This window comes from Bactrocera latifrons, unplaced genomic scaffold, assembly GCF_001853355.1.
Source record: "Bactrocera latifrons isolate USDA-ARS-PBARC rearing strain unplaced genomic scaffold, ASM185335v1 scaffold_134, whole genome shotgun sequence".
Classification (NCBI taxonomy): Eukaryota; Metazoa; Arthropoda; class Insecta; order Diptera; family Tephritidae; genus Bactrocera; species Bactrocera latifrons.
The window spans coordinates 90,064-102,532 of NW_017534786.1; the positions used below are offsets into that span (position 1 = coordinate 90,064).

At 33.2% G+C, this 12,469-nt stretch overlaps 1 protein-coding gene across 2 annotated transcripts in view; it reads right to left on the reverse strand.

Annotated features, from left to right (window-relative positions):
• Positions 1 to 12,469, reverse strand: part of LOC108965127 (guanine nucleotide-releasing factor 2) — a 56,473-nt gene that overhangs the window by 36,079 nt on the left and 7,925 nt on the right. The gene's annotated exons all lie outside the window — the stretch shown is intronic.

Consider the following 12,469-nt stretch of genomic DNA (forward strand, 5'->3'; position numbering starts at 1 on the left):
TTGGCGCCACGTAGCGAAAAGAAGAAACGACTGGCGCGCTGTTGTTAACTCGGCTATAATCGCGTAAGCGGTGACTACGCCAATCAAGAAGAAGAAGAATCTTCGAAAAATATATGCCAAAGAACGTTCTTTTGAATGATAATAAACATTCCTCAATAAATTTGAAGTTTCTGTGTTTTTTCTTTAAAAGTAGGGAACCTCGAAATGGATGCCCTTTTATATTCATTAAATGCACGAAATATGGGTTTATAAATAATAAAGCTTTTTCTTAGTATGAGTGGTGAAAGGTTTTTGTTAGTCCGGGTCAATTTTGATCAGATGGTACCTAATGTCAAACTTATTCGGATTACGATATGATATCTTATATATTAATATTAATCTTTATACGTTTTCACTTAAAATTTGAAAAAATTAACAAACTGCTTGTTTCATGCTCAGCACTCGATTCTTTACTAAAAAAATTAATCAACTAAAGTGTTCAGTAATACACAAATAATTCCAAGTACATTTCAACTCTGCAATTGTGAAATAATACTATCATGTGTATTTGGTGCATTGTAACTACTTCGTACCTCTGAACCCCACCACCTAAGACCCAATTAGTCAACAATTGGTAGATTGTGAATACTTTTGAATGAAGTGCTAATTTTTTATTACTTCTCTACAAATACGAGTATGCAGCGGTTTTGTTATGAGCGCTCGAAACATTTTTATACAAATACACATATGTAGATATGTACTATATACATACATATAATATATGCGTATATACATTTTTTAATGCTAATTAGCTATTCAAGGCCAACGAGCGGGAACAATAACTACAGTTAGAGCATGCATATAATTATTTTTCAATACAACAAATGATGATAAAGTGAAGCACAAAAATAAAAAATTAAATAATCATAATAATAACAAAAACACACAAAACAAAAGCTTTAACAGCCAAAAAACGAAAGCTATAATTAATTTGAATAGTCGAGTTGCGGAATAGAAGAACTAACTAAGAAATACAAATAATTTCAAGTCAGCAAACACAAGGCAAACCATAAAATGCAATGTAAGCATGCAAATTATTGCTCGCAATGAAATAAGCAATGCCAAATTGGGGAATGCGCCGCATTTTTGCACCAACTATTGTACAGTGACACCATTTTCGCTCCTTTTTTGGAGCGTTAAGCAAATCCGAATGTTAGATATGGTAATACGTATGTGTGTGTGTGTGTGTATGTAGACATAAAAGCAGTCATATAGACATAGACATGTGCCTTGAGTGTTTACAAAACCGCAGGCGCTTTTTGGTGGTGGATTGGTGGAAAACGCGTTAATTTTACTTTTAAACTCACTTTTAGCGTCCATAAATCATAATTACATGCAAGCGAAACTACAAGTGGTAGCTGTAAGCCATGAAGCATATACATATGTATGTATGTATGCGTGATGTGCGCATATGTATATACAAAGCGTGGATCACATAATTTGCTGCTATTAGAAATGTCAAAATGTCGTAATTACTTACTTACTTCACCGAAAGCGAAATCAGTTGCTACGTACAACAAAAAATAAAAATAACGTAATAAAATAAAATATAACCGCATGGTGCCGACAAATGTATCTGAAGCTGGTGATTACGAAAAGACGGAATTCCAATAAACGAGAGTGAAATTATGCTGCTGAGCGATTTTTTTTTTTTTTTTTTTTGGAATTATTAATTAAACGGAAACTGATTTTTTTATATAATTTTAAATACATACAGCTTCTTTTTGAATTATCAAAAGCGAGTCAAAAACAAAAAAAAAATGGAATTCGAATTGGAATTTGGTGGTTTTCACAGAGTTTTCTAAATGGAAGTAGGGAATTAGAGATATACGTATAAAAATATTTTCTAAATCATCCGCTCCTGATGCACTCAGACCGAGCATATTAACGGATTTATTTACACAGTATTATAGTGTAGAATATAAAAAAAAAAATAAAAAAAATTTTCCAGCCAAAAGAATTTATTTAAATCTTAGTGAGTTGTGGAGGTATGTAAATATATTTTAGTAACACAGCATTAGAACCCTCTGCTGAAACTGCTTTTTTTAAAAATCAAAAAAGTTGGAAAAATATTTAAAAAAAAATAATATTTTTCCGATACCGTAATTTAGCGGATAAATAATGTCTCCTTCATTTCTTCAGATTGCTTCCACATTATTGTGACAGACGTTAAAATTTTGTTAAAAAATTTATAGATAATTATTTCGGGAATTTTTTGAAAAATTGCAAAGCAATGGGTCTCTTAGTAGAAAACCAGGCACAGGAACAGCAAAGAAAACATGTCCTAGGAAGGATCGGAAAATAGAACGCATTAGCCTAAAGGATAGGTCCAAAACCTCTCAATACAAAAGGATGAAAATCATGAAAAACCTTGGAACAGAAATCACTGCTAGAACAATACGAAACAGGCGGCGCGGTGCTGATTTGAACGCTCGACCCGCAAAAAGCCACTTTGACTAAGAAAATGCATGTACACCCTCTCCGGTGGACTATAAAGCACCAAAGCCCAAAAACTGAGAAAAACTGGTGAATGCTCTAGCGAAGAGAGAGACCGCAGAACGGTTAAGCAGGGAGGCAGCCGAATGGATGGGGAAGAAGAATAGAGGGAACAGTAAACGCAATTAAGTATCAGCAAATACTGGAGGAATATTCAACACCTTCAATTGTAGAGCACTTTTGGTAAGAAAACGATCATATCTTGCCGGATGATTCTGCGCCATGTCATCATGCCAAAATGGTAGGTATAAATTTTTTTCATGCCTTAGTTTACAATATTGATTGTACCTTTTTTATTTTTTTAGGTAAAAGACTTCCTCTCGCAAATTGAAATTTGGACATTAGAATGGTCAGGAACAGCCCAGATTTAAGCCCCACTGAGAACTTTTTGTATAATATGAAGACCAAGGCAACAAAGAAAAGACCCAGTACCTTAGCTAAGTTGGACATGATACTCGAGAATGTCTGGTGTAACGAAATCGCAGCACATACTCGTATATTGAAAAATTATGAATATAATAAGCACACACAATATTAAACATCAAAATCGAAGGCACTTGGGCGAAAAATTTTAGAAAAAACATCACTTTTTAACTTCTGGATTAATAGAAAAAAAGCTGTGAAAAAATTAAAATTTGTCTTAAATATGAGATGATTTTTGACCCGCTCAAAAACATTTTTCATATAATCGAAAAACTGGAGAGTCAAAATCGAAAAATTTGATAAAAATGCTGTGATCAGTCTCCAACTGCATGTTACAAACCTAAATTGTTCGAGATTCGCCATAATTTGGTTTATATTAGTGATGAGCATTACATTGCCAACAGAAACAGAAACAGAAACTTGCTATTTATTGTTTATTTTAATCACTACATGTACGAAAAACACTCCGTTATTATGTTATTATCCAAAACACTTGTTTACCATCTTTCTTATTAATCACCTTTTTTACAATTGTAATTAGGCCGTAATCGTAACATTTGTACATACATATGGACATACTAATGTCTGGTTATTGGAATTATTGGCAAATATTTGTTTAAACAGACGAGGCTATTAGTTAACCTTTATACCTTTGTTATTGTTCTTTATGCATAGTATTATTGATATTTTCTAATAAATAAAGGTTTATACGGTGTGACTTTACTGTTATCGGACGATATTAAAATTGTAAATAAATATTTGTGTACAAGAATTGAAACCGACACTTAGCGGAAATTAGATATTGCCAGTAATTTGTTGAAAATACTAAAAGTTCTTTGACATGCTTACTCATCATAAATGCCAAATCAAAACAAATAATCATAATGAGTCAAGCATTCTTATTCATCCCTTTCAGTGTAATGAAGTGGCGATAAACATGCATTAAATACACTAATCACTATAATAATTGGAAATTGTTACTTTTGAAGTATTTTATAATTGCCATGTGGTTATATCAAAGACTCTACTTACAAGCGCTTTCAAATACGTACGTTAATATCATGTAGTTTGTAGTTTTAAAAGCACAAGGTTGCATTCTGACAGCTGTCATAAATGGTTGTCAAGCGAGACAATGACAATTTTGTCCCATTACTTTTTTGAATGTTTTTAACACAAAAAAAAAGCTTACAATCTTATCTTGGGAAATTGACAGTTCTTTTAGTTTATGACGTAGCATGTCACAATTTCTTACTCTATCATACTTTTGTATGGTATAAACATTAAAACGAAGAATGAAGTCAACAAAGTTTTTGTACAAAATTCCAAAATTGTTGAATGTTTTTTGGGCTCATATAAATAAGTGTTCCACTCTGCGCTACACCATAAAGTAGTTGCTTTGCACGGAGGAGAGAGTGGGGAGAGAACGGCACTAGCAACAGGCAGCAAAATTACGCCACGCCAAGCTACCTTGCAAGGTTTAGAGGTATAATTAACCTCCTCCGAGACAAATTCTGTCTCCTTGTGGTGCTCAACACAGGGCACTGTAGGCTCAGGAAGCATTTGTACAATATGGACATAGTCTCTTGCGCAAAGTGCCGGTTTTGCGACATGGAACAGGGAACTTCAGAATGCCTGATTCTAGATTACGCAGCAGTTTATAAAAGCAAGCTCAAAGCCCTAGATTCCATCTACGTGGGCAGAGATCACATCACCTCAGTCACGTCCAGCAAGCTTCTGGAATTGTTCAGAGTGCTGAATCTTTGTGACCATATGTGATAAAGGAGAAGGCACAATACACCATAGGTCCCAGTACAAAGCCTCAATTATTTTTTATCTAGTAGTAAAAATATCGATGATTTGGAAACACTCACTATCTATAGAGACTTTGACACAAATAAATTAAAAAAAAGACTACAAACTAGGTATTATTAAAAATAAAGTACGGAGTGAATAAGTTGGCATCGCAATTAATTTTGGATGACAAAGAATCTGATTGGAAATCAGAACTTAAAGTAACCTTAATGAACCGCTGAACTTAAGGGGTCAGTAGGGTAATCTTTTTTTAAAAACTTTTTTTTTTTGCATTGCCTGTTCCCTTACACCCTTAGAATTAATATAGAAACTCACTTTACCATTGGAAGGTTTCGAAAAAGACGTTCGGAGCGCTCGGAGTGCACACCTCAAACTTTAAACGCGTGTTTGTCAAAACACACTTTTTTAGCAGACATGAACGGTCGAACTACTTAACCGTTTTGCTCAATTTTTTTTTGTTTTTAATGTTTACAAAACGCGTGACTATCGTCCCTATATTTTTTACAATTTATTGGCAATGTTATGACAAAATTTATGTAAAGAAAAACATGGGGAAAAATTAGAAAAAAAAAGTTAATCACTCTTTTATTTATCAACATTTTTTCATGGTTCTAGTAACCATTCACATACTTCTTAAAAATAAATTGGGTTTTTGTGTTTCAGATGATCCAAACATGAGAAATCGTCTCCGCCAGAGAAAAAACGCATCTCATTCACCCAGCCATTTCTCCGGCAAATGTTATCAAAAAATTCCGAACATTTTTTTTTATACACTCATGATATGTGAAAAAAAGTTCTATTGTAAAAAAACATGTCCAAAAAAACTGGCCAGATTACTGTACTGGCATATTTTCTAAACTTTATTGAGAGCAAAGAAAGTTTTTTCCACAAAAAAACTATTGTTGGAACCAAGGTTGGAATAAGGATCGTACAAAGAGTGTTGCTACGACCATTCCACTGAGTCAATGGTTTTTTTTTTTTGTTCAGTCTATTTGAAACCACTATAGATATGTACATAAAATAATTTCAGAAATAATCATATATTCATATATCAGCCAGATTTTTATATAAATTTACATCCTCGGATATATTCACTTATGAATAATTTTTGTATGAATCACAGTAATTACACGCAAGTGTCCATTTACCACAAATGCATTCCTTGTTGAATCATTTCGTAATTTCTCGACCAAAATTAGTATACGATTTGTCTAATTGCTTTGAATATAATCAATTTGAGCAATTGACTCTTCACTGACATTCACACCAATTAATTGCGTAAGATACTCGTAACTATATGCAGGTATATATGTATATATTCTAATTTACAGATGAGCATACTTTGAGTGCCAAAATCACTGGCGGCCGATTCTCCAACAGGTAGAACACTGTGTCACTGATATTTTCAATAATTGTTTACTTTATGATAAGTTTTTTATAGGCACTTTGTATGCACTTTGAATGCGATACGAGTGGGTTTGACACTTGCAACGCGTCTCAAGTCAAGACCGATGTGAAACTGAAGTGAAAAGCATTAAAAGAGCCAGAATAATACAAAAATAAGCATATACCAAATAGAACGCCTACGAAACACAAAACCGCCAGCGACAACGCCGTCATCAACCGAATGTGTGTATGTATGTACTATAAATGTCCATATAAATCATATGGTTATGTATAAATTCACACTTAAGTACGATATGACGACTGCATGTTTGGCACACGTTCTTACTTTCTTTTTTTTTTTAATTTTTGAGCATTAAGCTCGGCTTAAAATGAGTTAACTTTAAAGTATGGTTATAGTTGTCGGCGCTGTGAGCAAAGAAGCTTTTAATCGCATAAAGGGTATGTTGGGCTGGGTGGTAGTAGCTTTGAAAGAACACATTTATAGCAGCAAATGTACTGTTACGAGGGTTGTATTTTAAGTTTCGGGATTGGAGAACGAAAAGGAGTATTAAAAATGGAAAATCGCTTTATTGTGTTTTCAAAATATTGTGTAATAAGATCTATATACTTTCTCATGCGTTGAAACCAATTTACGAAGCCCCTTTGCCACTCTGAATACGGTATTTCCAAAACTTGCATTCTAAATGCAACAACCACCTCTGAAGGTGTTGAAAAACGTTGGCCTCATAGTTTATTTTTTTACGTTCAGGAATAAAAAGAAGTTCGTGAAGTGCGATACCGTCTTCGGCGTTTGGTTTCCTGATTTCATGAAAGACAACTGGCTAGAAAATTGATGTGTTCCACTAAGAATTTTCTGTTATGCGCATGGTTCTGACATGTCTAGTTTTTTCAAAAAAAAAAAAAAAAAATTAAAAAAAAATAAATAAAAAAAAAACATGCAACCATTTGCTTGGAAGTGCTTCATGCGCGAACAACCTTTAATAGATTCGATTGATCTTGGAACACCCATACAGTCGACTCCTCATCTATCCCGATGTCACAGACTTGTTTTGAAGCAGCGATATCGTATTTCTATTTTTTATTGCTCTCGATCAATTGACAAGAGCTTTTTTTGTGGAATCAACAAATTGTGTGGAATCGAACGTGAACAAGAATGTTCTATAATCAAATGTTCATGCAATATTGAAAAGACGCTGGTCCCACTAATGCCTATAGTTGTCTCAATCTCATGATAAGTCAGATAACGATCTTGAAATATCAGTTTGCATACAGCATCGTATAGTTTTCGGTACAACAACTGATTTTACACGACGTTCACAAAATCCGTCTTGTAGCGATTTTTAGTCTCGATCGAAAACACCGATCGATAAACACTGATCTTAGAGATCGCAAAAAATTTAACTAAGTTCAGCGATGCACCGTTGCTCAGTGAATCAGTTTCGAAAATATAAAAAAATAAACACGCGAAAATGTTCGTGTTGAATATTTCAAGTTACTGTAAGCAACACAAATACGCTCGTATGTCAAAACGTACTGAGTACATGTACCATTAAAAAACTTAACGGTAAAATTGTGACTTGCAAGATTGCAACACTAGGGTAGCCAAATCACGAAATATAAAAGGCAGCCTACGTATTATATATTTGGAATTAAATTTCATATTGTAACTTATTTCACATTAATACAGAATGAGAAGTTTCGGGTTTCGATTTCTTTGTTCTTTAGAATTCGAAAACCAAACAGCGTGACTATATTTTTAGAGAGAACAAGCCGAATGGCCGTATATATATTTCATTATTTTTGCTAATCAGCAGAGCTGAACGTATTGTAATTTTAGTCTTCAATAGTATTTCGCAGGGTATGTTCATATTTAACAAATTTAGTCTCTTAAGATGTACAGATAAAGTAGTAGGCATGATGAAATTTTTTATGAAAATACTTTAGATGGAAATACAAATCTTCAAAATCCACTAATTGATTATGCTGAACAAAATGTGGACCAGTCGTAAATACGCATCATAGATACATACAATTGATGGGAGAGTCTAATTATTAGTTGTCCGAATAGACTGATGGTGACTAAATTTTTAAAAGATGTCTTTAATTGTGTTTTTAGGGAAAAAAACTGAATTTCAGCAAAAATAAGTATTGTATTTTATTTATAGTATTATTTCTCATTTTTGAAGATGATGCTGCTCCCAATTGAATATTGTAAGAATTTAAAAAATTCGAGCGACGGAAATTGTCGCGGTCCAAAGGTTAAGTGCTCACTGCATCTGCCCTCACAACCACCCATAAATAGCATACACTGTCTGCTCTTGCTCTCGCGAAAATATCTCGACTATATGCGAGTTATTTCATTGCATTTTTCTGCGCTTTAGACAAGTTTTTTTTAGCGAAATTAATTGCGCACACGTTCCATGACATTTATTTATAAATGCGAATAAGCATAGTCATAAATTTTTGTAGAATTCATTAATGTGGTCCTTGACACGTCGGAAAAAATTTTTAATTCCATATCAATTGTATCAACCAATCTTATCAGGTATTATATTATATATACAATCACAGAAGCCCGGTCTGGTCCATAAAAACAGAGCACGCAAACCGAATCGATAATTTATTTCTTAGATTGCTAACCCCTTTTACTTGAAATTTTGTGATTTCAAACGAATCACGTCCCCGAAATTGCTGAAAATGTTTGAGAACTGGCTAAAGGCTTTCAGTGAAGATAGCGAAGTCAGCGAAAAATTGTCAATCTTCCATTTACCTCTACTAATTACGAGAACATCGAGAAAGTTAAAGATGGCAATGGTTGAGGATCTCAACAACTCTTATGAATCGAATCAATATATTTGGGTTAATGTTTTATTTATAAAGTGTCTCAATAATAAAGATTTGTATTAAAATACGTGAAAATGTATTTTTTCAGTCCGGGTCAAATTTGATCATATGTTAAAAACGGAATTAATTTCATATAATGAACTAGTACAGCTCTTTATTAGAAAGCCATATTAACTTTCCTCAATACCTTATTTTTCAACCGGACAAATAAAGTTTCTAAACAAAAATATATGAATATCACCAAAGTATACATTGAAATCCTTAATATCTTTAGGATCACCATAATAGTGTCATATCCATTTGTATGTATGACGATATCTCTCAACAATGAGCCTAATTATGTCATGCTCAACTGACTACATGTTCGCAATAAGTTGACAACAGGAACAACAGAATGTGTTGTATGCACAACTGACACAACTGTTACTTCTTTACTATTCGTTCATTAATATTTTGACAATCTTTGTTCGTAAGATTTTTCGTGGCGCCCGCGTAATCTAGATTATGTTCTCTGTTAAATTGTGCTCGTACCATGCGAGAATAGCTGTCAACTTAGCTCGTTTAGGAGGAGAAAATCCGATTCATTTAGCTTTTTAAAGCTATGTGAGGTGTGTAATTATAAAATATAACATATACAGAATTACTATTCTCCTACGTGTTACTATTCTTACTGGATGGATCCCTTTTGCACAAACGTGAATTTCATTTCAATGCGAACGAGTGATCATATAAAACGAAACGTATGAACTGGTTGCTGTGAAAACGAATAACAAGCTAAAATTAACATTTTGTAGTTTGCGCACTTGGAACCGCAAAGTTGTTTATACACTAAATAGAAATACACAAGCGTACATACAGATACATATGTCCCTATCTTCATTAAGACATGCCTAGAAACATTGATGACTAATGACAGAAGTATTCGTTTTGGTATAATCGCCATTAGTTGAACCCTTTGTTATGCGAAAGGGAGACAAGATCGCTTTTTGTTTTGCTACTTTTCGAGGCGTTTAATATTATTGTTGTTTTCATTATATGTACTCTCGCAACATGTTGTATAGGGTAAATAGTTGTATTCCACCAAAGGTTATATAATCTCCCTAAATCTAATCGAGATAGATATACTTATCTCTTCATTTACGTATATCTATCAAAAAAATCGGGGTGACGTCTCTCCATCCGTCCGTCCGTGCAAGTGATAGGACATCCGTGGTTTAAATATACATATATATATAATTAAAATTTATTATACCCTGAACAGGGTATATTGAGTTTATCATGAAGTTTGTAACACCCAGAAGGAAGTATCGGCGATTCTATAAAGTATATATATAAATGATTAGTATGTTGAGCTGAGTTGATTTAGCCATGTCCGTCTGTCCGTCCGTCTATCTGTAATATATGAACTTGTCCCTCAGTTCTTAAGATATCGTTTTGAAATTTTGTAAGCGTCATTTTTTCTTCAAGAAGGTGTTCATTTTTCACAAAAGTTGGCTGTTATTTTCTAAGATAATAATGTAATATACGTAGAAATTGTTCAGTTCGGCTTACTATAACATATAGCTGCCATACAAACTGAACGATCGGAATCTAGTGCTGGTATGGAAAACTTTTGCATTTGACAAGATATATTCAAGAAATTTGGTACAGTTTATTTTATAAGGCAACAATGTAATATCGGAAAGAAATTGTTCATATCGGCTCACTATAGCATATAACTGCCATACAAACCGAACGATCGGAATCAAGGGCTTGTATGGGAGATATAATAATTAAATACTGAGTGCATATTTTTCTGATGAAAAAGGTGACCTTGTGCCAAAAATTCAATAAATCTTGGTAAAATTGCGTAGAAAAGTGTTCTCGAGCATTTTTCTGATTAATGTCCAGTGTGCATGCAATCAGCCTAGCTCTAGCCTACTCCAGATCTCAATACAGCGATTTTTGACTTTCTGGTTGACCTTACTACCATGTTTTGCCCACACCTGCAAATATTTCCCCGTGTTTGATCCTCACAAATTGCGAGAGTATAAAATATTCGGTTATACCCGAAGTTGGCACTTCCTTACTTGTTTTTGTTTAGCGGCCAGCCATTCACCTTTTTCTTTACGCGTATTAATTAGAAGAGCCAATTGATGTATCAGACACAGAATTTGTTTTGTTTTGTAAGAGAATTAGCACGTAAGCTGTTAGTGAGTGGAAGCTGTTCAATTATGGCCGATACTGTTGCTTACATGCAGCAATGTTTGGAATTCAAGCTATATTCAATATATTGAATTTATTAGCAAAATGTATTCAAATGCTACAATGGCATATTAAACATATAGGTCAAATATTTTGATATTCGATTGGCCTCTTTTACTCACTTTGTTAATATTTTGCTCTTGGTAAAAGATTTGTATGTGAAAGCTTTGGCAAAGTTATTTTAATACATGCAAATATATGAAAACATCATTAAAAAGCAATAACCTAAGGACTGTATTTGATTTAGTTGCTCGATCGGTTTGCCATTCTTCAAAATTAATCGAAATAAAAATGTTGAATAAATGATATATGTTTATCTATGGACTAAAATCAATTTAAGTAAATATAGACCCACTAAAGCGTTAGGCGAGTTGGTCGCTAATTAAAAATCTATTTTTCCTGAAACCTATAAATTATATCAAAACTAATGCGCTTATTTCTAACATCAAATTCTTTTAAAATTAAGGATTTATTCGCAGAAATATTGGACCGGGTTCCAAAAGCTCTAAAACATGCTTTATTTTAGTTAAACTAGAAGGAGAGTACAACTTTTTTGTTGCTAGATAGTGCTAAAAGGGAATGATTGGAAGTTTTGCCTTCAGCAAAAATTCTGAGTCTTTTTCGAGAAAACCAGAAACTCGAAAACTTACTTATGACGTTGAAACTATTTCGGTCTAAAATAATATAGAGAAATAGTGATAGATAGACGGATATGAAGACTAAAAGCTAAGTATGTGAGCACAACAATTTTCTAAAAGATCGTTTCACAGACGGTTTTAGGTTTCATAAAATGATCTTAATCTTAATGTATATCTTAGAATGACTTTCAATTTAGCGTTTATCTGCGTTTTTTTGTGTGAAGAGTCTAAAATGTATTGCGCACCAGCAAATGTAGGGGCACACTTGACCGTTCCGAAACTCATAAAAACTCAACATATGAGTTAGAGATAAATGGTATGTCGTTTTTATGCCATTATACCCGTATTTTAAGCGGCAATGAATTGTTTTATTAATAACACTGCTCACCGAGTTGGATCATTTCAGATATCTTTACAACGTTAAGTTTGTAGAGTTGTCCACTTATCAGCCAAGTTGATAGCAAAAGCAAATATACTCCAAATAAATTTAAATTTTATCATATTTATTATATATATATTTATTTTATATATAATTATTATGTATATATGCATACAAGTATGTAACC